General features: G+C 42.9%; 1 protein-coding gene across 3 annotated transcripts in view; it reads right to left on the bottom strand.

Annotated features, from left to right (window-relative positions):
* The window catches only part of magi3b (membrane associated guanylate kinase, WW and PDZ domain containing 3b), a 125,379-nt gene that overhangs the window by 98,605 nt on the left and 2,050 nt on the right, over positions 1 to 24,724 (bottom strand). The gene's annotated exons all lie outside the window — the stretch shown is intronic.

The following is a 24,724-nucleotide window of genomic DNA, read 5'->3' as shown; positions in this document are numbered from 1 at the left end:
ACACACACACACACACACACACACACACACACACACACACACACACACACACACACACCTCCAGGGCTCCCACAGAGCCAGTGCAACCATCTCTGATCTTCCGTCTCCAACATTGACTAATGACCTCATGATGAGAGATTTACCAAATCACAGCTTGTCTTTTCACTGCTGAGAAATCAGGGTTGAACCCTCAGGATCTTAACATCCATAAACACATTACTGAGGAAGACAATGTAGGAAAGAGGTAAAACAACAACAAATAACTATTCTTTTCATGTCATAGTAAAAAAAAAATAAAAAAAGATATTATCAACTTATCTTTCACATGCCAGCAGGTTCACATTTTCTATGTTAAACTATGAATTGTTGGTGATGTCGTTGGACGACAGATGGAGACACTGCCATTGTTATCTATGCTATATTTTAATGAGTGCCCTGCTGCCTGTGTAATCATCCCTTTAATCTGCCCCACAGCACTTATGGAGTGGAATTTAAGACATTTAGTTTGTGAAGAAGCTCAGCCGGGTGCCTCCTCTAAGCGCCCAGTTTTGCCACTTGCCATCACACACACACACACACACACACACACACACACACACTCTGTACCGTATCTCCCATTCTTCCATCCATTCTTCCATAATCATCTCTCGTCACGGATCTTCCCTCGCCATGACCGGAGGCCTACGGCATCTTTATAATCTGATCCTCCATCACTCTGTGGCTGGTCCGTGTGTGAGGGGGTGCAGCCTGATTGATTGGGATTACTTGACTTTTTTTTTCCATTTAAAAATAGCTCTGCTGATTCAGACAAACTAGTCACATCGATGTGTGTGTGTTGGGGGGGGGGACACACACATCACAATTACTCAGTAAATAACAGCTTATGTGCTCCAGGGCTGTTTTAAAGAGGGGTATGAGGGAAGAGGAGGGTGGAAGAACAGATCTTTAATGGTATGAATGGTGCAATAACACAATGCATGAGGGAAACAGTTTACCGCATCAGTTTGACAACTAAAAATAGCGCTGCAGCTAACTCTTGTTATCATTTTTGATGGCCCTTTATTGTTTTCTTGCTCAACTTATTTATTTAGTGTACAAAACCAAAAAAATAACAATAGGCACCGATCACATTCCCCACAGCCCAAAGACACATCTTCACAGGACTGTTTTGTCCACAGTCAAAAACTCGAACATATTCAATAGAAACAGAGAGAATGACGCAAATTCTCACATTTGAGGAGCTGTTTGGCATCTTTGTTGATTAACGATTTGAACAATTAAAGTGATTAGTGTAATTTTTGTGATTGTTTTTGTTAATTAAATTACCAATTAATCATGTAATCACACAGCACCAAGCAAAAACAGCATGCCTCCAGAAATCAAACAATCATATCTTGTATCTTGCGTATACAGATAATTGTGATTTTCCTAAAAGGTTTTTTTCATCTTCTAGCGTTTCTTCTTTTAAATTACTGCAGTGAAAGGACTTCACTCGGTACCAATTAAACTAAACTTTAAGGAATCGTTTTAAATGAAGTGAGTTTAACCAGATGGTCGAATTGCCTGAAGTTTAATTTTAAAAGTTGCTATTTTAGAAAACAAAAAAGAGTTAGAGATGCATAGCAGGTGACACACGCTAGTGTGATCTCACCCAGTTGTCACACTTTAAGAACAGTTAATAGTCTCAAACTGAATCCAGATGAGACATGTTCGTGATCTTTTGCTATTCCCAGTGACAGCCGGTGACAGAGGCATCAGGTGAAGGCAGAGACGCCCTCCTCCTCCTTAGCCTCCTTTCTCAAGGCGTGCACGAGAAGAACAGGTGAGCGCAGAGGAGAGGGGAAGGTTTGGCAGCTGGGGTCCTAGCAGTCTTTTCAGGCATTCATTATTTAGCCCGTCTAAAAATACATCAGAGGCTGCCTCCCCCCTTCCAGCACATGGTGCATCTGAATTTCACAGCATCCGGCTCTCAGCCGCTCAGTCTGATCTGAGGAGCTGCTTGATCTACTGTACATCAAGGCAACGCATGTGCACACAGACACGCTAGCGTGAAAGTGTCACGGATGCACAAAGGAACGTGTACATTTGATCAAAACACCAAAGAAAGAACATTCATACGGTGACGTTTTTACAATAAATTACAAGCATGGATTAAAAAAAGATGCACAACATTTCTCTCATACTCCAAGTCTGATCCATCCAAAAGCTCTAAAATCCATTGCGCAGGTCTGCTAATTTACACCAACAGCACGGCCACGTGACAGTAATTAGTACACAAGCAAGCACAGCTCACAACACCTCGTGAAAATGAGCTAGGCGAACCAGATATGCCTCACAGGCAGCCTCCTCTCAACACCATGTGTCCCTGATGAGTTTCACATGCTGCCTCCTGTTAGGAAGCGCTCTGCGTCTTGGGCTTGTAATGCAAGACGCAGCCCATGAAATCAAACATCTAACAGGTCACAGATTGGACGGCGCTCATTGTTAATTGCATTGGGGAGAGAATGTCAACTTAATTATTTCAGCCGGAGCTGGAAATGATTCCTTTCAAATCTATTAGACACGTATGCTATGCGAGTCATGCACTGAGTCTCACAAGTCAATAAGCAGAGTGTCCTCGAGGACAGAGGAGCAGCTCTAACAGGCCAGCTGTGATTTAGACGGCAAGATTAAAATGGTAAAACGTTAAGCCTGGTCTGATTATGGCTGAGTCGATGTTCACGCACATATTTAAGAAAGACTTATACCTCCGGTTGTACTAATAAATAGACTCATGGCATGTTAATTTACCCACACACTAAATAGTTAGAGCTGAAACAAAAGCTTATTTGCATTATTGATTATTCTGTCTCTTTCTTATTTTTTTTTGACTAATTGAATTATCATTTTGTCTATGAAATATCTTTTATGAAAATAGTAAAAGAAAAAAATTATAAATTATAAATGCCAAGTCTTCAAAATTTGTCTGACGAACAGTCCAAAACCAAAATAAATTAAATTCACATTGATATAAAACGGAAAAAAACTGCAAACCTTCATATTTAAAAGGCTGGATTGAGAACATATTTTTGCTTAAGACATGTTTTAAAATCAACAAATACATTTGATATGATTCATAAAGATTTGCAAGGGACATTGTTCACCTTAAAAAAGGGGTTTTGGATGAGTGAGACATGATTTTCAGTTTGGTGCAATTGCCTCCAAGATCTCCCAGCAGCTGAAGCACTGCTTGAACCAGAACTGTGTTGGAAGACGAAATAAACAGATCAATTCTGCGTTAAAGCACCTCGCAGGAGAGGCCCTTATCCTTCTACACTGCCGACACAGATAGTCTGTCTAGTACAGCCCGACACTATGCAAATTGGCATTTCACATCTTTCTGTGCAGTGAGCGGTGTGTGTGTGTGTGTGTGTGTGTGTGTGTATGTGTGTGTGTGTGTGTGTGTGTGTGAGATGTACTGCAGACATCATGGCAAAATTCACAACTGCAGAAGAGGAAATCCTCATTTATGCATTTATGACAAAACTCAGCATTATTCAGTATAAAACGCTGCACAACAATTGCAGCCGTGCCCCAGTTATAAGCAGGAGCTGATGGGAACACAGCTTTGAGGGAGGTAAAGTATTGGCTCGGGAGAAGGGACCAGGGAATGGAGAAGCAGACTACTTCAAAGACTGAATGTGAGCCGGTGGCTCAAAGCATGCTGATTGTACGTGATGTGAAATCTACAGCAGGATCTTAGGAGCCTGACAGAGCAGATGGAAATGAGATTTTTCATCACTGAAGGATATATCTGATAACTAACAAACTTTGTGAGAATCATATTCGCTGTAAAAGCTGAGGCTGACGTAGTCCCGATACCTGGGTTCTGGGTCTCATGTCTGCCTCACTGTGTGGAAATGACTGAGATCATTGTTTTATGTGGAAGGCAACATCAGGCTTGACTTAAACAATACATACATACATATATGCACTAAATCGGTATTCATTAAAATAATGGATTACAGCCAATTGCCCCCTTGTCGTGGAGACTTGATCCAGCTGTTTCAGTCAGTGTTAGACTGATATCAGTATCGGTACATCTCTATATTTGAGGTAGCGTTTATGAAAAAGAAGGTTGTATATTCTCAGTGTTCGAAATGTTTTCTTTGTAATACAAGAAGGATGCAGTTTACTACTTTAGAACAACTCCGACTGAATCAGGTTAAATTATAAAAATTCAAATAAAAACATAACTAAAATATAGAAGAGGCATCTAATCTATGGTCTGCCTCCATGTTGGGGAATTTTGCAAAGCCAGAACTATCAGCATGTGGCGAAATAATGAGTCAGTGTTAGTGTTTGACAATTGTATCTCCACAGTAACCTTCAAACAGGCTGTTTGATTTTGGATCCAGTTCCAAATTGGTAAAATTCCCGGATTCATTGAGCTCTGACAATCTCTCCTCGCTCTTCCTCTCTGGAGTTCTCTGAACGTCAATCTGAGATTTTAAAATTCTAGTTTTTTTAGGCAATAACTTGCCATTTAAAATGTTTAACGGCTTACTCTGAAAAGCATTTAAAATCATTCAATCGGTTTGATGAGATGCTCCCAAACCCTAATGCTTTACATCTCACCGGTTTATGTGTAAATTGTGAATGGATCTGCTGTGACACGCTGAAAATGCACATATAGCCTTGCTGTACATTTCCTGGAGTACATCTGTTTCCCTCATAATGAGAAACCTTCAATGCAGCAACAAAGTAGTCTAAAAATAAAACGCCACATATATTTTCAAATACAATCTTACTCAACTTAACGTGGGTCCTGAACAACTGAGCTGGATTTGATCATTAAATGTATAAGCTCAGAGAAGCGTAGTACTACGCCTGACTGCTGACCTGGAAGTGTACGTACATGATGGAGTCATCTCCATCGCTGTCATCCGTCAGGGGAGCACGTAAAGCTTTCAGATGTTAGATCTCACTCTGCCGGCGGCAACGCGCTCCTCTAAATAACATACATGCACAGCATTACATAACTGACTATATTCAATCAGCCAATATCGTGATTCCAACTGTGACGTCAAAACACAAACACTGCTTGAAGAAATGTAATGTATTTGGTGCTGGTAGTAGTGAAACGTATCTAAGAACTACACTTAAGTACAACTTTAAGGTATTTTTTACTTTTCTTAAAGACTTCCATTTTATGCTACTTTAACCTCGGACTTCGCAAAATTTCAGAGGGAAATATTGCAGATCAAAGGTGCCGAATACGAGGTTCGGAACATTTGTATTGCCTCTCAGTGGCTCTGCAGTAATAAGAGATTAAATGATCAGTTGATTAAAGGAACAGTGTGTAGGATTTGGGGTGATTTATTGTGAAATGGAAGGGAATATAATATTCACTATGTTTGTATAGGTGTGTAATGACCTGAAACTAAGAATCGTTGTGTTCACTTCGTCTTAGAATGAGCCGTTTATATATCTACATACAGAGCGGGTCCTCTTCACGGAGTCCGTCATGTTTCTACGGTGGTCCAGAACGGACAAACCAAACACTGGCTCTGGCCAGCAGTTACCTAAGGGCCACTGTAGTTCTGAGACAGGCTTTGAATGGGAGGCGTGTTCAGTTCAGTTGGATGCAATCTGCAACCTCACCACTAGATGGCACTACATCTCACACACTGCTCCTCTAATCAATCAGTTGATTGACAGAAAATTATTCTGATAATCAATCAATGTTCAAATACTTTTCTCTGGTTCTAGCCACTAAAATGGGCAGATGCTCAGGTTTTATTCCCCTTTCATGATAGTTAACTAAATAACTTTGGGTTTTGGACAGTTAGTCTCGTGTCAGACATTTTAAGATGCCACCTTGGGCTCTGGGAATTATTGAAGGGTATGTTTCAGTAATGTCTCAGAGCAAAATCGATTATGAAAATAATAATTGTAAGGAAAGGATCTGAATACTTCTTCCAAGTACACAAACACGTGGGTGCTCCTCTGTTGTGGGAAATGACACGCCTTGGATCTGGAAATACAGGCTCAGAGAGGAGCAGGTATAGCCAGAGGTGGCTCACAGCCTCCCTCTGAATTAACAGTAGGGCAGCAGCAGCACATCCAGTTATCCACCTCCACTCTCTGTTCCCGCACTGCACTCCCGTCCGGCTCTGAAGCAGACAAGGGACTATTTATCTCTGCCCTCCGTTTCTGTCAGCTCACGGCACACATCTGGGCATGTTCATTCACCCACGTACACACACATGCGCACACACAGCTCCTGATTCCATCTAAGTAAGCACAATGTAAGAATGCATTAAGAGCATTAAGAGGTGAAGAAAAAAAGAAGAAATGCAGTTTTCCTTTTTCCAGGCAATGCTTGAGTGATCTACTCCTCGACTCCAGGGCAAGTGGTTCGGCAGAGACACATACCTTAGCACAGCTCCCCGTGGCCATTTGAATGTGTGTGTGTGTGTGTGTGTGTGAGACTGAGAGCACAAAACATTTGTGTACAGCATGTGTGTCTGCATGCATTGCATAAAGGGCCAGATGGGCAAGAGAGAAGAACAAAGCCAAATGAAAAAGGATGATAGCAGAGAAAAGAGGAGGAGGAGGAGGAGGAGGAGGAGGAGAAGGAGAAGGAGGAGAAGGAGAATGAGAAGAAGAAGAAGAAGAGAAATGGGGAGAGAGGGCACTTGGAGCGGAAATGCTTCAGTGCCTCTGTGGCCTGCCACCTCGTATCACGGAGCATCCACTGACAGCTGAATGCAGGAGAGCCCAATAATAGAAATACTCCGGTCTAAGCGCCTGTATGAAGGGGAGGAGCTCCTGCGTGCGAGCTGATGCGTAAGGATGGCTGGAGGTAAGCCAGGCGTCAGCCGTCTCGCCGACAGCTACCCATCTCAGTCCGCTGCTACAAACAAGCAAAACCCGACATGAAGTCTGATTCATCCCGGTAAGGCCGGTTAACTTTTTTTTGGGTGCCACAGAGCACGCTTCAATTCTGTTGCTATGGAAACTTGAGCCTGCGGTCTTATTATCCAAAATGGCAAATTTGACCGTTTTACCCGATTTCTTTTACTGTGCTTCTGCTCCGTTTCTGAATGTGTTGCTGGTGCACGAACAAAGTGTTTCTGAATTAAGGAGATCTGATCTGAGAGCAGTTGACAAGGCCACATTATCAAAATGTCATTGACCTGGCAACAGCTTTCAGAAGAGTCCATGTCTGTGTTTTCTATCAAATCATAACAACTACACCTTCTGCCAGTGTTTGATATCTAGATATCCGTTTGGGTAAAGGATGAATTACCACACAGGCCTATCAGGCGCAGGGGCCGGTGCGGTTTAGAGTCCCCTGCAGCTACAACCTTTCTTTTAAATGTTATGTAAACCGATTCTTGATTTACAGTCAAAGCGCTCAGTTAAATCACCCAATTACTTTTTTTTTGTTTTTGCTCATGAACCCAAAGCAAGTCTTTTAAACCAGTCAAGCCAAAACTAATTACGGTCCGGAGCAAACTTTCATTCTACAGCTAAACATACACTAAAATATGTTTGAGAGAACATTTGAGGCGAGAGATACAATGCAGTAGCAGAATTCATATTTGATCAGAGCATCCTATAGTTTGACAGTTTGATTGATGCTCCACAGTGATTGACAGCTGTGATCAGGTGTTTCTCTTTAGGTGTGGTGGGATCTTGCAAAAACCATTAGGAGCGCAAAAAGGAGGCAGAGGAACCTGATTTTGACACAGATTATCATGTCTCATGTACTGCTGTCTACTGGGAAATAGTGACAGTTTGAGCAAATATGTCCAAAAAAAAAAAATGACACAATCTTCTTTTCAAAAATGAAAACACATCCTTGAAAATCAATTCAAAGCGCTGAGTTGTTGTTTTTTCCTGTTACAACCTTACTGGGTCTGGTATGATCAGGGGCTTATTGATTATGTTTGCGTATCTTAACTAAATTTAGACATTAATGAGTGAGTTTGCTGACTATTTAATGAAAGATAACTCATGTCACAGGTGTCCTTGAGGTTCCCTATAATGGTTTATATAGAGTCCTCTAGCGTACTATATCGGTGAAGGCGATGTTATGGACTGCCTCTCTCTATCTGTCATCTCCAGCATGAACAAAACACTGAAGCTGCCGAGGTGCCGTCTCTAAACAACAACAGCACTTTACAGTTACGGCTAACCTGGAAATGTCAAAACACAAGTATACTGCAAGCAATGTGGCTCTAGCACACGGCGGATCCTTTGACTTGTTCCTGCCCAGGTTTCATCGTCTCACACTGCAATCTCTGCACGGTTTTGGTATCGGAAATAATTGGACGTTGATATTCCGAGAACCGCCATGTGCAGCATTTGATCTGAGCTATCAGAAAACAGCATAACTATAAATGATACATGAGTATACACATACATGTATGTATACTATTTTTTCCCTCTCCTTTTTGCACCCTTTCATGTGATAGAAGAGGTAAAAAAAATTAATAAAATGCAATGCAGTGTGAGGCAAGGTGGGGTTAGCGTTTCAGGCAGCGGCTGACATAAAGCAAATGCATGCAGGTAGCGGTAATAGGCTGCTGGGATTCTTCCCATGTCTGCGTAAAGCTATTATAATAGGCGTCAAAGTGAAAGCAGTGATAAGAGGGCATCGGCTGCCGCTGGAAAATGGAATCCAGCTCTATCGCAGCTACAATTGCTTTTCAGAACTAAAACTGGAAGCCTCACAGTGCGAAATCCACCACCACAATATGACAGTATAATTAGCCTGACAAATTCACATCCGGCTGAATGCCCCCTCAAATATATCAAGATGATGTTGGGTAGCAGGCTTATGTCTGAGGGGAAGATGTTTCGGGAGAGATTCCAACCTGTTGCATCAGGGTGGAGTTTATCTATGACAATGGGGAACATCGCTGGTGTGGCTGGGTGGATCTGAATACCGATGCCTTAATGACTTTACAAAACAGGACGAATCCACCCACTCTGTGCACAAAGGCAGGCAGTGCCTTGTAGAGCCAGCTTGTTCCTCTCCACACCTGTCGTTCGGGCACGTTGTGGAATTCAACTACCAGGATAAACGTTCCACATGCAAATCTATTCACACACACACACACACACACACACACACACACACACACACACGTGTCTCCATCGAGAGTTTCACAAATGAATTAAGTGGTAAATCCCACGGGAACACCGAAGGCGCAGGCATCAGGCGATGTTTCCGTCGGCTGCCGTGTATACATACAGATGTGCAGAAGTGTCCGCGCACATATATGAACATTGTAAATTGACAAATAACCCGGGCTAGCTCTGTCCTCAATGTTGCAAGTCATATGCAGTGTCAGGTTGGAGCTCATATCCTGGAGGAGAGATGAGAAGTAACGTGATCACTCATCCATGTTCTGCTCAACAGCATGCATAAAATATCTGATTTCATAAGAAGGTGCGTTTGTCAAAGCCTCGGTATTTTAAGAGTAAGAATGCATCAGATCAGCTGTTAGTGAATAATGCCACTAACATTATAAAAGAGATGGATCAGTTAGAGAGTAGCTACAAAAAGGGGGACGATTACAACGTTAACACGTAACTCATTGTTATATGAGTGTGTATATATATATATATACACACACACACACATATACACACACACACACACACACACACACACATGTATTGCAGAAAAACAATGGAGCTGCCATAACAAAACTAAAGAATGGTTTTACAAAATGTAGTTGTAACCAATAAAAAAAAAAGAAAAAATATGTTGATATTTATGTTGATGTACTTAATTAATGAGATAGTAGAGGCTGTCCTTCAACACCAGACTCCTCAAAACCACAAAAAGTCAACAACAAAAAGTCTGCTTAATAATGCATATTGTTTCAAACAAACTCTACTCAATTTACACTGCAAAAACATCAAAGATGTCTCTCCGTGTGAATAACTAAACTCACCCTTCACAGAGAACTAGCCACTTGTGTTGCTATTTAAAGCAAAACTTTACTGGCAAAGCTTTGTAGATGAATATAGAACTGATACTTTATGTACAGAGGAGCTCTTTTTTCTCTCCTCAGTGGCGTATACCAGCTAGACCATGAAATGAATTACTCTAATAGCCCTTTTTTCTTTCCCCTTTAAAAGGTCAGCAATTAAACCAACTGGCATGCATTTATCCTTGTCCTGAGCGAGACAGATGAATAAGAAAATAAAGCAGCAAACGGGTGTTTCCAAACCGTGCTTCTGGCTCAACTGGTTTTCATCTCTGCATAGGTGCAGCCACATGCATGCCACAGAGGTGTTTTCAGCCTGTAAAGCCTTACTCTCTCCACATCAGCCTGACAAGCACTCGTGTCGTCCTCTAGTCCCGTAATCCGGAGCTCCTCTCTGGCCCGTCAATGGGCCTGTCACAGTGAGCAGCATCCCTGTCTGGCTGAATGGACCAATGGATAGATGGACAGATAAGTGGTTATATTCGCCTGTGTTCCCCCCGTTAAGCCCCATCCAGTGCAACAGCAATCCAGTCTATTCACACAGATCAATTTTTGCTTCTATGTGCAGGAGTAACAGAATTGGTTTGGTACGTGGCTGTGAGCCTGGGACATTGCGTGAGAGAGAGGTTGCCACACAGACTAATTTCCTGGGCCGCATTGTTCCTGCAACCTGGCATCCTTTTGCTGTTACTACAATCAAAAATTCTAAACGGCAAAAGGTCTTTCCAGGACGTCCGACTCAAATAAATAGAAAATATCTACAATGCTGCTCTGTAAATGGGATTTTTATCAATAGCATTTTTTTTTGTTTTGCCCCCCCCCCCCCCTCACAAATCTCTCAACAGGAGAAATGTTTTGTTATGTTGATGAGTTTTTGTGCTTCAGATACTCAAAGTGAAAAACAAATGAATAAATGTGCTTGAAAAACACAACACAGATTTACTCCGTCTTACGGTGGATGCTTCCATCGCCTGACGCATTCAACACAAATTGCATTTGTTGAGTGAGTTTGGGATTTTATAATTAATTTTGTCTGCAGGGACACAGACAACAACGATGTAACTTTAAGTACATTTATGAGAGCAACATTGTCAGACTATAGACAGCGGGACTCTTCAAGCAAGAGTGCTGCTGTGGTTCTTTTTTTTTTATAAGGAAACAATATGAGCTTTCCAGCTCATTCTTCCTTGTTAATTGGATATCATATGAAGTGTAAAATAGAGAGGAGAGTACGTAATTTGTGATTCATTCGCAGGCGAGATTCTATTTCCCTTAATTTAATAATGTGCAAAAATCTATCCTCATAAGTGATTCCATGCAATATTGAAAATGACAGCAGCAAACAAGGAAAGGATGAGTACGAACATCCATTACACAGTAATGCAGGGAGCTAAAAGTCTCATATTAATCATCTTTTTCAGTCCATGTTTTAAATGAACTTTTAGAAGCGCCGTCTCTGCTGCCCTCCACATTAGAGCACCCAGGGTTTTCTGTTTTATTAACTGTTCAAATGTCAACCTGCAGACAGCCACAGTCACATCCACCATAACAACCCTAATACCGCTAATGTCAGACTTTCATTTCAAAGTAAGAACACCAATCATCCTACACAAAGTAGCTGGGGAAAAAACCTCAGCTTGACAGACAGGTGGACCGCCTTTTACCAACTTCCACCTTCACCTCATCCAAACCAACAGCTTTGTGTGTTTGTGTCTGTACACATTATTGTGTGTGTGTGTGTGTGTGTGTGTGTGTGTGTGTGTGTGTGTGTGTCTTTTTGGATTTGTTTGTAGGTCCCTTCATGTGTAGGGGCATGCCAATGGCAGGGCTGCTCAGCCAGGTATAAAAACAGCCATCCAGACAGACCGGGGCTGGGGGTCAGAGTCGGCCATGTCAAAAACACAAACTGGCTGAGTCTGTAATGAACCAGAGGAGAGAGCATGATGCCACACTGCATCATCTGGCCTGCAGCGCCAAAGCACCGCCCCAAAGCCCTGGTATGAAACCCAACTAACCTGTCGAGATGGTAGATAACTATGTTATAGGCTCGTCACGGGAAAATGCACCAAAATGTGGAGATTTCATGTATTTTGACAGAGCGTTCACAAAAATGTTGAAGTAAAAAAATTATTTTGACAGCTATTTGTTGCATTTCTGTTTTATTTGTGATTTATTAGGAAAATAACGGACTTCAAGCAAACTGGTTATTGTCATTAACTGTAGTAATTGTTTATAAAGTTGAGATTAAATGAAGATCACATCCCCTGATCATTCTGTGCATCTACAGTGGGTACGGAAAGTATTCAGACCCCTTTAAATTTTTCACTCTTTGTTTCATTGCAGCCATTTGCTAAAATCAAAAAAGTTCATTTTATTTCTCATTAACGTACACTCAGCACCCCATCTTGACAGAAAAAAACAGAAAACAGCCTTTCCTAATCAAGTCCAATCAGTTGAATTAAACACAGCTGGACTCCAATGAAGGAGTAGAACCATCTCAAGGAGGATCAGAAGAAATGGACAGCATGTGAGTTAAATATGAGTGTCACAGCAAAGGGTCTGAATACTTATGACCATGTGATATTTCAGTTTTTCTTTTTTAATAAATTTGCAAAAATTTCTACATTTCTGTTCAAAGAGTGAAACATTTAAAGGGGTCTGAATACTTTCCGTACCCACTGTATTTAACAATTTATGCAAAAAGAATATTTAAGATATTCTTTATTTCAGTTTCATTGGGAATTTAAGCAAAAAATCCAAAAGCCCTCCAGCTTCTCGAAATGTGAGTTTTCTGGTTTTCTAAGTCTTTAATGGTGGACTGTCGGTTTAATGGTGGACTGTCGGTTGGACAAATCAAGCAATCTGAAGATGGAACCTTGGATCAACAAAACAATCGGCAGATAAACTGACCAAGAAAATGATTGCAGCAGTAAAAACATGAACCTTTCAGGAACCCGATGCTGCATGTCAATCAGATCTGAGATCAGATCTCCAAATGAATATACAGCAGTTATGTGCGACGACGACTTAAGTCCCTCTGCAACCCAACGGGGCCTCGACTCGAACAGACGACATGAGGTCGGACGGAGTCAACGGATCGGTATCAAAATTTCAGAGGTAAAGCCACAATTTGTGAACACATCGCAGACGATGCGTATTAAATTGCAGACGCAGACCAAAAGTGCAACAGAGCAGAGGACAGAAAGTCCTTGAACAACGTAAGGAGGGAGGACTGCGCTTCTAATGTGGACTTTTACCGGCCACTTTCACAGCTCAGCCGGGATAAAAGCCCGTCAGCAACACCCGCTTGCATGACACACACGTGTTCTATTGTGGTGATGCCGACAATGGACTGCCACTCAACGCACACACCCACCCAACGTACATTTGATATTTAGTGTAATTGCAGTGATGTTACTTACTTATTTTGAAATGCAGATTAATCAAAGGACTTGTATTCCAGAGTGAGAAACTCACCTTCAAAGCTCTCGCATATTGTTAAGCACACAAACAGGAAGCGGCACAGTTTGGTGTCAAACTGGATTTAATTGACGACTGTCGCTCTTTTAATCCGCTCTATGAAAACTTTCTCAAAAGGCTTATTGAAGCTGTGTACCTCAGAAACAAACTTGTATTGTTTGCTTTTAAGTTGAGTCGAGGAACAAACAAATACTGCGCTTTTCTTTTTTTTTTTAAAAACCTGCTTCACTTGTTTATGGGAACGTGCTTGCATCAGCTCGGATCCTGTCGATGTCAGCCATTGTTTATCTTGGTGCATTGAGATATATGTTTTTTATAAATTGTAAATACCTGACTCATCATCCTCATTTAACCTTGCATGCTGAGGCCGGTCTGCTTCATTGGACCATGCGCAGGCTTAGTCACTGCTTATGTCATTATTTATAAAGGCCACTTTGGGAAAATATTTATGAGTCTGAATTAGTCAGAAAAGTGGAGCTCCAGATAGTCGGAGACCCGCGATTCATTGTCTTTAAAGCTTAAACACTATGAGAAAGCTTTCGTGATCCCCTGGGAAATAGCCATGACTGTCACATCTAATGAAGACTTGTACTCCAGGTAGTTTGCTTTTAATGAAGTTCCATCCCTTCTGTGACTCTCTCTACGTCCACTCTTTAAGATGTAATGCATTTTATACTTTTTTCATGTTTGTTGTTTAACATTTTTGAATTCACCTGAGAATCTAGTGCACAGAGTAGAATCAGAATTAGTCACTAAACTTTACAAAAGAGCCTTTTTCTTTCAAATCAGCTCATCTTCATATATGAACTGATAAAGAATGCATAAGTTATACATAAGAAATGAATTGCAGTTTAACATTGCATTTTAAATAGACTGCAGGGATTTGACCTCAACTCTAAAAAGTGCAATCAAAGAGGAATGAATCAGTTTAATCACAGCAGGGTTGTAGAAATTCACATTTCAGGGAGTAGCGGCGGAGATTTGAGTCAGAATATAGATAGCAAGATGGGAAGAAATACGTCTTCGAACCAATTCCACTCCTTAACACTAATATGATGATATATTTATATTTCATCACTACCTTAATTAGTAGCATGAAAGCATCATAATGCATAACAAAAGAAAAATCAGATAATCCACAATGAGCAATGAATTCATAATTAATACCAATGCAAATGAGTTCCACATTTAAGCGGCATAAGATCAGAAATTAGACAGCAATGACATGACAATGACACTGCTGCCGACCTCCTGACGTAAGCCGAGCGATATTGCCAAGCACGCAAACACTGGCCGAACAAGTCCAAGACATCAACTCACATTATGCATATTAGTACGCGCGGCGAATCTTTTTAATTTGATAAAGTGAAGCAGTAATTCCCCGGCATCTGCACTCTCAAGGGAATGAAGCCCTCTGGGAGGAGACGCTGTGGTTCAGAGCTGCCATCAACGGGGACAGGAGGCTCCCGCTTCTCCATTTAAAGTGCAAGTTTGAGGTCCAAACATTATTATTCACTCCAAAAAAAAAAAAAGAAGAAGAAAAGGGTAGCGGAGTTAATAACCGAGCAGATCGGAGTAGGCAGAGCATTGTTAGCTTTTAAATAGACTGTTTCATCGCACATGGCTGCGCTGGATACAGGTGAGGGTAGCAGCACACAAAAACTGTTACACCGCACACGCCTGGTGAGCCTTCCTCTTCCTGAACACCACAACTGTATATTACACAACGCAGTGAATCACAGCTGCTAACGACCGCGGCTCGTCCATCTGTCCCTCCTCCGATGCACTCCCCTTCATCAGTCGGCACGACTGTGTGAAGCCGTCTGTAATCAGATCATGCAGTGACTGGGTGACTGGGGTCTCTCCATCCAGCCGTCCCTCCATCCCACTGTTAGCAACATCTGCGTCATGTGGAGAACCATGTGCATGCTGTGAAAGAGACAGACTAATGTGTGTGTGTGTGTGTGTGTGTGTGTGTGTGTGTGTGTGTGTGTGTACAAGAGAATGTACAGCCCTCCATTTATAGTACACTAACTGTGTTGTTTGGAACAGCCTGTGATGTCTGAGTCACCTTCATAATGAAGGAGACGCCATGTTCAAGAGGCACCCTATGATATGAGGCATGAAAACATTATGAGGTTTTATAATACCCTCTACAGTGATGTATTGTTTATTCGGTCATTACAAAATTATACTCCGGCATTCATAAATAATTTGTGATGACGAAACGAGCGGAGATTAATAAAAGCTGCAATATCAAGCAGCGTTGTTGCAAAGACGGCTTGAATAAAACATCACATGCATCCATTTTCAACAGAAAAGGGCAAATATCATCAGATGCTGCTGTACACTGGATATTAAGGAAAGAATTTCGTATCTTATCAACCTGCTGAACCCAAAGGGGAGAGTGCAAATTACATGAGGAAAATAAAACAGGAAGAAGAGGAGAAAAGGACAAAAAGGAGAAGTGGAGAACAGGATAGAAGAAGAAAAGAAAAGAGAAGAGGAGGAGAGAGAGGAGAAGAGAAGTGCATGGTCATCTAGAGTACATCTACAGATTTAGCAGGGCCTCCACACTGTGCCCCGTGCTTCACTGTCATTTATCATCGTGTCATTACTGAATCAGAATCGAACAAGTCCAATCGAACAGCCTCACTTTCTGGGGCAGTATGTTACAGGGGAAGCAGCGCAACGTCGAACAGAAGCGCACTTAGATGATCTCCCACTTGACGGAGAAGCACAAGAGAGGGTGCATCGTGGAGATTGGGTGCGCCGAGATAACCGCGGCGCGCAGAGCGGCGCAGCCTCTGGGAGCAGACATGCGTGTCCTTTAACCAGGGTGAGGAGCGCTACCTGGTTAAAGGGCTCTCCAGCCACTCAGATCCCCCGCCTGCCACAGCCTGGCCCGATCCATCCCGCTTCGACCCTAATGTCTCATCGGTATTCAGTGACATGCCCGCAGCAAGCGGCGAGGGGAAAGCTTGGCGCGGGCTCACCGCCATTAAGATTCTACAAAGCCAGCCGCTCTCCTGCCGCCACGGGCACACAGAGAATCACACAGCCTAGGAATAATAATAATAATAATAATAATAATAATAATAATAATAATAATAATAATACAAAAAAGAAATAGCTGGGGAAGGGATGAGCAGAATAGCTAAGGCCAGCCCAAGAGATTTCAGTGTCAAATTTCAAAGCTCTGCTATCCGTGAGGGCAGCACTTGGGTTCACTGTTCACACTGCAGAATCAGCTAATGAAAATTGCATTCTTCGAGTGGCTAAATCACCAGTGCAAACGCATAATCACACAGGCCCCACTTCCATCCCACCCTCAGAAACAACACCGTGACCACTTCATGATGAGCTGCATTATTGGAAAGCCTCCCATCATGAAACTAGAGAGAGGCAGCCACCCCCACCCCCACCTCACCGGCCCATCACCCCTGCCTGTTTATGTCTGCCTATGAACCTCCCCAGAATCCTAAACTGCTTGCTAATCACCCTTTGAAAGAGCACACTAATTCAGATGTCAAGGCCCATTACCTGTGAGCTGTCTAGAGGTGACCTGAGCCTCTATCTTGCAGTGATAAACACCGGTTGGAGGATAAAATGCACATCTGGATAATAGGAAAGTGGGGGAGCGACGCGCTCGCCAAGTGTGCGGTCGTTGAACGCAGCTGAGCGGGGGCTGCGGTGTGCGGCAACCACCGTTGCATGAAGACGACGTCCTTCAAGAGAGCGCCGGGTCAGTCAGCCGCCGTATGGCTGCCGTGCTCGTGGTAAAATAAACAAGGCGCTCAGACCCGAGATCTCCTCTCAGGCACCGACAGAGATGAAAGCTCAACCAAAAGACGGCCCGCAAAAAACACCAACCTGTAAACCCTCACCGATTCAGTTTCACATATGGGTCAGGATGTGACTGATGCACTCAGGAGAGAGACAGGAAAAGAGCAGGAGAAAAAATATATATATTAGGGGATATATAGGGGATATGTATTTTCAGCCAGATCACATATAGAGATCTTTGGGGGATTTTCGAGCGCCTGGTAAGATCCTATTTTGACGATTACATATTCAGGAGGTTCTGTGGTTTCCAGGGGATAAAGTGATAAGACTAAATCCATTTTTTTTTGTGCTATTGCACTAAAGGGGTTGTGTGGCCGGTATCTGGACAACTACACAACTGTATTGTAGATATATAAACACATTTAGAAAAGAGTGATGAATGAGACATTTCTTTCACAGGTTGAAAACACATAGGCCCCATTTACTGTGTGATGAAAATCATATGATATTACTACAAGGTGTTTTTTTGTCTGTATACACTGTGCTCCACCCCCTTTTAAGGCTGTAGTTCACAGGGGGAGGAGCCTCTACCACCAGAGTGTGCACAGGTGTTCTGTATACAGTGATTGGGAATTTGATTTGTTTGTTTCCACACCTGCCATTCCAGCTGAACCGTGTATGCTCTGATGAAGGTCCGTTAGACGGAAAGGTACAAATAAGGTCTTCTCTGCGTGGATATCTATTCTACCAGTTTGAGCTTTTTGATATACTTCCAGTGGCAGTTATCCTGCATTCACAGGCGGAAAACACGACGGACCGCTCACAGCCATGGTTCCGGGCAGATAGGAGCAGAGGTCGCAGAGAGAACAGTGGGTAATGAGGGCAAGTAGGATGCAGGTCAAAGCAAGAATAACCGCTTTCTACAGCCATTACTCCTCAGATATCAGCAGTGAGACCCACCCCCAGCTAAGAATTTGCCTCTACTGCTGGAGCCATATATAAAATAAATAAGTGATTTTATGACCCCCTAATAAATTCATATTTACTGGGACGGGATTAGAATGACTTTTTTTAAATCGCAATATGAGCGCTAACAGGCATTTAAGACGACAACGCGTCTTTAATTGGAACGGGGACTGAAATCCCACTGATGATAAGAAGAAGAAGAAAAAAAGAAGGAAAATCACAGAAAATTCAACATGCTGCAAACACCCAAACGTTATGTGTATGCTTTGTGTCCAATACTCCTGTGAGCTATAGACAATGCAATTAGAGATTTAATTCTCTCATGTTAGAGATGCAGCTTCCCATAAAGAAGAATAAATAAGAATGGAGTTGGAGAGATGATGTTGCCCCCCCCCCCTCTGTGTCTTCCTCTGTGTCTTCCTCTTTCACACACTCTCACACACATACACGCACACACACACACACACACACACACACACACATTGCTCATTAAACAATGCCACTGTGACCTGTGTCCACCTCACTCAGCTGTCTGGGTATGTGAGCACCATAATATGCCCTGAACAGATGCCTTGCAGCTTCCAGTCCTTGTGCCGTCGTAAAAAAAAAGCTCCGTAATTTATTTTCCGATGCTAAAAACGCTTCTTTCTTTGGCCTTAGGATAAATGACGTGAAGGATTTCCTTCCAGTTCAGTGAATACACACGGGGGCCTTTGGAGGATTAACCCATTCACGCTCAGTTTTACAACCCTTTTTTTGCTTGTTCGTTAGCAGAATTCAGCAGTGGCGACCTGAAGAGACGATAGAAAGACATGGTGTGCGACAAAGACAAGTTCACGCTTATCAGAAAGTGCAATTCATAGATGGTTGTTTGGAGTGCGCTGAAATTCAACTGGAAATCATGGTTTTGGAGCCTTTACGCACCTCTGCGTCACCGAACACATCAACCGACATCCATGAAGCCAAGCTGCACATACAGTTCACATCTACATGGCAATCATCACAAAACACTCTTATAATCATGTTTCAACTCCAAACCACCTCATCTAGCGGGCTGCATCCTCTGCGATCCTCGCAGGTGCCGCTCAAGTGTGTGCGGAAAGAGCAGCGCATTTAAGATTCGAGTGGGAATAATGAGAGTGCTGGGGACCGGGAGGAGTCCTGCTATGCTTTGTGACTGTAGCCTATACCACTTTACTCTAATATCACCACTTATCTCACACACACACACACACACACACACACACACGGCATCATCAGTGGAGTATCCAGCTCTAGTATAGATGAATTATTGAAGACTTGCAGGGTTGGGAGTAACTTTACGCTTGTTTGTTTTGTAGTGGCATTACACCTCTTCCCACCGAGCCCCCCCCTCCTCTGCCCCAACAAACACACTGCAGGGCATGAGAGAGAGTGGGCTCCCAACAGGATGCTATGGGATGTTGGCAGCTCTGCTTTGCAATAGCATTCTGGGAAACTGCTGCAGTATTGCAATGCAATGCAATGCAAAAAAAAAAAGAAGAAGTAATTATTGCTGTTCTGGAGTCTTGATATCTTACTTTGCCAAAAACAAAAGTAAGAGTTGTTTCTCAAGCAGATCGACATGAAATTCAATAAATGAAGTTGACTCCTGCACCTTTTGCTGATCCTATTATGTTAGAAACGTTCCCACAAACACCAAAATGTTAGATTTATTTAATCCTTACTGTCCACCAAATGTCCTGGGAATCCATGAGATCAGGTCAGGCAAGACAAAATGTGATTTTAGTTTTAATTTAAATTATGTGTTGGAGATGGACATTTTGCACAGTATACTTTTAGGACTGTGTGTGTGTGTGTGTGTGTGTGTGTGTGTGTGTGTGTGTGTGTGTGCATGCGGTAAGGCAGTAGCACTTCATTGCAAGGCTGACAGCTGCCTCAGGCACACACAGGAGATGCTTGATGGGAGTCACAGAGGACAAACAAGCTGTACATCAACAAAATGCTTTGTAGGATGATATAGCGAGAGGCCAAACACATACAAAAAGCACAGAGTGGTTACAAAGAATGAAAGAAAAAAGGACAGAAAAATATCTATAGCCTCCTTTCCACCTATTGGAATGTATAGTTGGGGTATTCTTCCTGTCCACGGCCAATATTACAATATTGCTGAAGCGTTTCAGCGATGGAGAAAGTGTGTTGGTAATAGTCAAGTTTTCTCTCAGACCACTTGAATAACAATATGCTGAAAGGTTATTATGGAATTTTTGCCGAAAATGATGCCAAATATAAACTGCCTACCCAAGCTTTATCACAAGTACTTACAAAACTATGCATGACACAGCTTTTAAGGGCATTTGTGGGCCCGACATCACAAAGATATTTTCGACTGGGTTTGGTTAATTTAGGGGCCTCACACGTTTTGTTGCACAGTAAACGGGGGAGGGAGCATGGACAAAGACAAGCTGAGAATATCCAGGGACGGAAACACACTAATTGCTAATTGTCATGCTCTGATGCTGCGGCAACATTCTTGCTTTTACAGCTTGACAGTATTTCTCAAGTGCCCCTGTGCAGCACAAACAAAGCCCCGCTGGCTGCTGAGCGTGGTGACACGGTGGCGTTAACAAAAACAGGGGGGGGACTTGTGATCAAGTGTTGTTTATTTCTGTGTTTTTCTCATCTTAAAACACAGGTTGGAGTTCAGTATCACAACTGTCAAATACAAAGCACCGGCTTGGTTTCCAGGTCAACCTCATCCTCATAAAACAGTCTGTATGATATCTTTTTTTAAATGATTCTCATTTTCCCTGCGCTCACCTACAAAATGTCCAGCAACACAAGCGATCAGTGCGCCTGCGCAGGCCCCTTCGGGTGCAGAACCTGTTGTTTAGGCAACAAGACAACTTGGTTAGGTTTAGGAAATGATCATGATTCGGGGTTTTTTTTGTAACTTAAGCCGTCAGTTAAATACGTAACAAAAATAAGATAAAAAAGGTCAACGTTGACTTTTGTTTTTCACACCGGGCACGAACAGTGGCCTCCTGGGTGATGGTTCTGTTTGTTTGAAGGTGGGACAAACACAGCAATCTAAAACACGACCCGGTGCTTTAGGAAATGGTCAGCACTAACATATATTTGCAGTTAATGGGCTGAAATATGCAAAAAAAACACCAGTACGATTTAAGTTGAAGCTCTTCCGTATAGAGTAAAGCCACAGCAGAGCTGTGGGAGTGTAAAATAAATGCAGCAGTAGAGGAGAGCCTGATGCAACACTCTGCTTTTATTTCATATAAGTGCCGAGTAGAGGTTTGCCATATACTCTGTGTTACCTACATTGTTAAATATTAATAAGGCACAATAAAAAATTCACCACCACTTACAGTGAATATTGTGTTTACAGTAATCACTACATGTCTGTTTCTCTTTTTTGTCTCGCCAGTTGGCACCAATAAGATTGTGGATGCCTTTTTCAAAGGGACGCCTATATCCCTAGAAAGCATCATCAGGATGATTGTAGACGACATAGTGCAATTAAAATCACAAATAGGGCGCAAACGTAGCTCCATAAGCACCAAACTGTCAATAACCCAATAGCAGAGCAGCAGGATCAGTGCCCAAGCCTTAACAGATCATAGCCAACGTCTTATTGAATCTGCATTAAAAACAATCTCACTCATAATCACTTTAAATTACATGAAAAAAAGAAAGAAAATGAAACATTAAATTCATTTGTTATGAATTCCGTGCCAAAGGATTTGCAGCGGCGTACGTGATGCGACGGCTCTCCTGCTCCATTTCGCTGATTGACAGAAACATCTCTAAGGCGAGAGAACAGATGTCTCAAGTTATTTGACCGGGGCTCTCTATGCTGTTCTATTCCCACTCCCCCCCCCCCCCCCCCTTCTTTTTTTGCAGCCAACGACAAATCTCTTTGCAGTGACAAGGCATCGCCTGTCGAGAGGATGATTCCATTGAGAGGCACTTCCTGATATGAGAGGTGCATTAATGTGATTAACCCACGCACACTATTGCTGTTTGATACGGGGGCTTAGGGGCTCATGTCACTCTGTATTCTTCTCTACTGGCATGATCCGCAGGTAATAGAAAGTACGATGATGTGTGGGCAGGAGAAGGCAACTCAAAATATAATCTAGAGTGGGAAAGTGTTGCACTGGGCACTTCTAGGGCCGGGCGATCAGGCCAAAATCTCAAAACGATATTCCCCGCAAATATTTCGCATCAGATTTCATGAGTGAAATTTGAGTGAGCGTTATCATTTAAAAACGGCCCAAATTATGTATCATGATATCTCGGTATATGTTTTTATCGTGGATCAACATATTGAATTATTGCCCAGCCCGAATACAAACTCAGTTAGGAAATTTAACTATAAAAGTTCAAAAAAGGTAAGAACAAAACCTGCCTCTGAAAATTACAGAAAAAAGATGAGTTATGCCGGTCTGCAGACTTGATATCTCCTCGTCAGACAACTTTCAACTATTAAAATCAATAAAGATAAAATCATCTTTCATAAGAGAAATGCTATTATCCCAACACCCCGAAGGTGTTTGAATATTTCAATTAATTACCTGCGATCCGGTGACCTCAGTTATATTTCACGACCATATTAAATATCATGAAACCAATTCCAACTGTCTGACGGAGACAAAACAGGCTGTAAAAGCAGGGCTTGTACACATTCACCCATTCATGTCGAAAAGGCAAATGACAGCTCGCTTCACTGGCTCCACTGTGTGCCGCACTGAGAAATGATTCACTTGATGCGAGAGTCGTCATCCATTCAGCTGCACACAAAACGGCTACAGGTTGTATGTATGTTTTGAGTCCACAGGGACCGAAGCTGCAAACATATATAGGAGGCACAGGAGAAAACTGAGCGGCAGGGAAAGGGATTCTGGGACGCCATTCATGAACCTTTTCATCAGGCATCTTTAGCTGGGGGTATAGCAGCAGAAATAGATCCCTCCACCGAGCACAGAGCCACGCAGCTTTTAATAGAGGCATCTTCTCGGCTTAATCAAAGATACCAGGAAAAATGGGCACATTCACCTCACCAAGTATTGTGAAGTCTTGGCGTGGGCTCGGAGCGAACTTCTTCATTTCAAACTGTAAAAAGGTATGTAACCTATGAGGATGAATGCATGCGAGAGAATCCTCTTGGCAGCCCAGAGGGAATGTACGATGCACCAGAAGCAGCAGAAAAGTAAGTGAAGTGCTGTGTGCGACTCTTTCAGCTCACACTCCTTTCGATCAATGGCTGAGATAGATAATAGCCTCCGTAGAGACTTGCATCTTACATCCTGTCTCTCTCTATCCACGCCTCAAATCCCCCATTTCTGCTTTTTGCATCTCTGCACACTCTCCATCTCTTCCCTCCTCGCTCCTCCCAGCAGCAGCAGGAGGAGCAACGTGGGAAGCCCACCAGCTCCAGTGTGGGCAAGGTGGGCAGAGCACAAGAGGATCCTGGGAAGAGCACTGGGCATGGGCATGGGGAGGGGGGGGGGGGGGGGGGGGGGGGGTTATCTGGCAGACCCAGAGAGACTGTCCGTGGCTGTCGGGCCACCGACATGTCACCGACATGCCAACGACATGCCACCGACATGTCACCGACATGCCACCGACATGCCACCGACATGTCACCGACATGTCACCGACATGTCACCGTAGATTCCCGGGCCTCCTGCTAACAGCTGATCCTCGAGGCCCACCGCCTCCATCAACGTGGAGAAAATCCACTCGGTAACTCAATTATGCAAGAGGTGTGAATTAAACATGAGGCTACCACACTGGAATGTATTCACACACACACACACACACACACACACACACACACACACACTCTATGTAATCATACAATGTAACAACCTCATCTGTATGCGGACGCCAGGGGGGATTTGTGAGGCAAGCAGAGCACACGAAGAGCTGATCCACGCTGGTTGTAACATCACACACGACTGAAACAGAATATGGACGTCGAGGCCAGACAGGTGAGTGACAGCGAAGGAACAGGTAATGAGAAATGTTGCCATCTTTGCCACCCATTACTTCCCTAGGAGCTTTAAAGGGAGCAAAAAAAAAAAGAAAAAAAAAAGCAAGCCTCGTGTGGGAGTTAAGCCTGGAGCCAAAGGCAGAGCCGATTTTCTCCCCATCTCTCTTTATGCCTCTCTATCCCTCTGTTTCTTTGTGTGTGTGTGTGTGTGTGTGTCTCTCTCTCTTTCCTCCATGCCCTTTATTAATCATCCTTGGTTAGTGGGGCAGAGAGCGTGGTGTTAGGAGCTCTGGGGAGTGTAGAGCCAAGAAACACACACACACACACACACACACACACACACTCTCATAAATCTCGGCAAATATTTTGCCTTTCATCTCTTGTTTGCTTACAAAAGATATCAAAATCAATAACATTTGTACAAAAAGAGAAAGAAAATGCAGGGTTGTATGCGTATGACTACACACACACACACACACACACACACACACACACACACACACACACA

This window comes from Anarrhichthys ocellatus, unplaced genomic scaffold (assembly GCF_004355925.1).
Source record: "Anarrhichthys ocellatus isolate YVR2014 unplaced genomic scaffold, GSC_Weel_1.0 scaffold60, whole genome shotgun sequence".
Lineage (NCBI taxonomy): Eukaryota > Metazoa > Chordata > Actinopteri > Perciformes > Anarhichadidae > Anarrhichthys > Anarrhichthys ocellatus.
The sequence above is the reverse complement of the archived record's forward strand: the minus strand, read 5'-3'. Positions and strand labels throughout refer to the sequence as shown.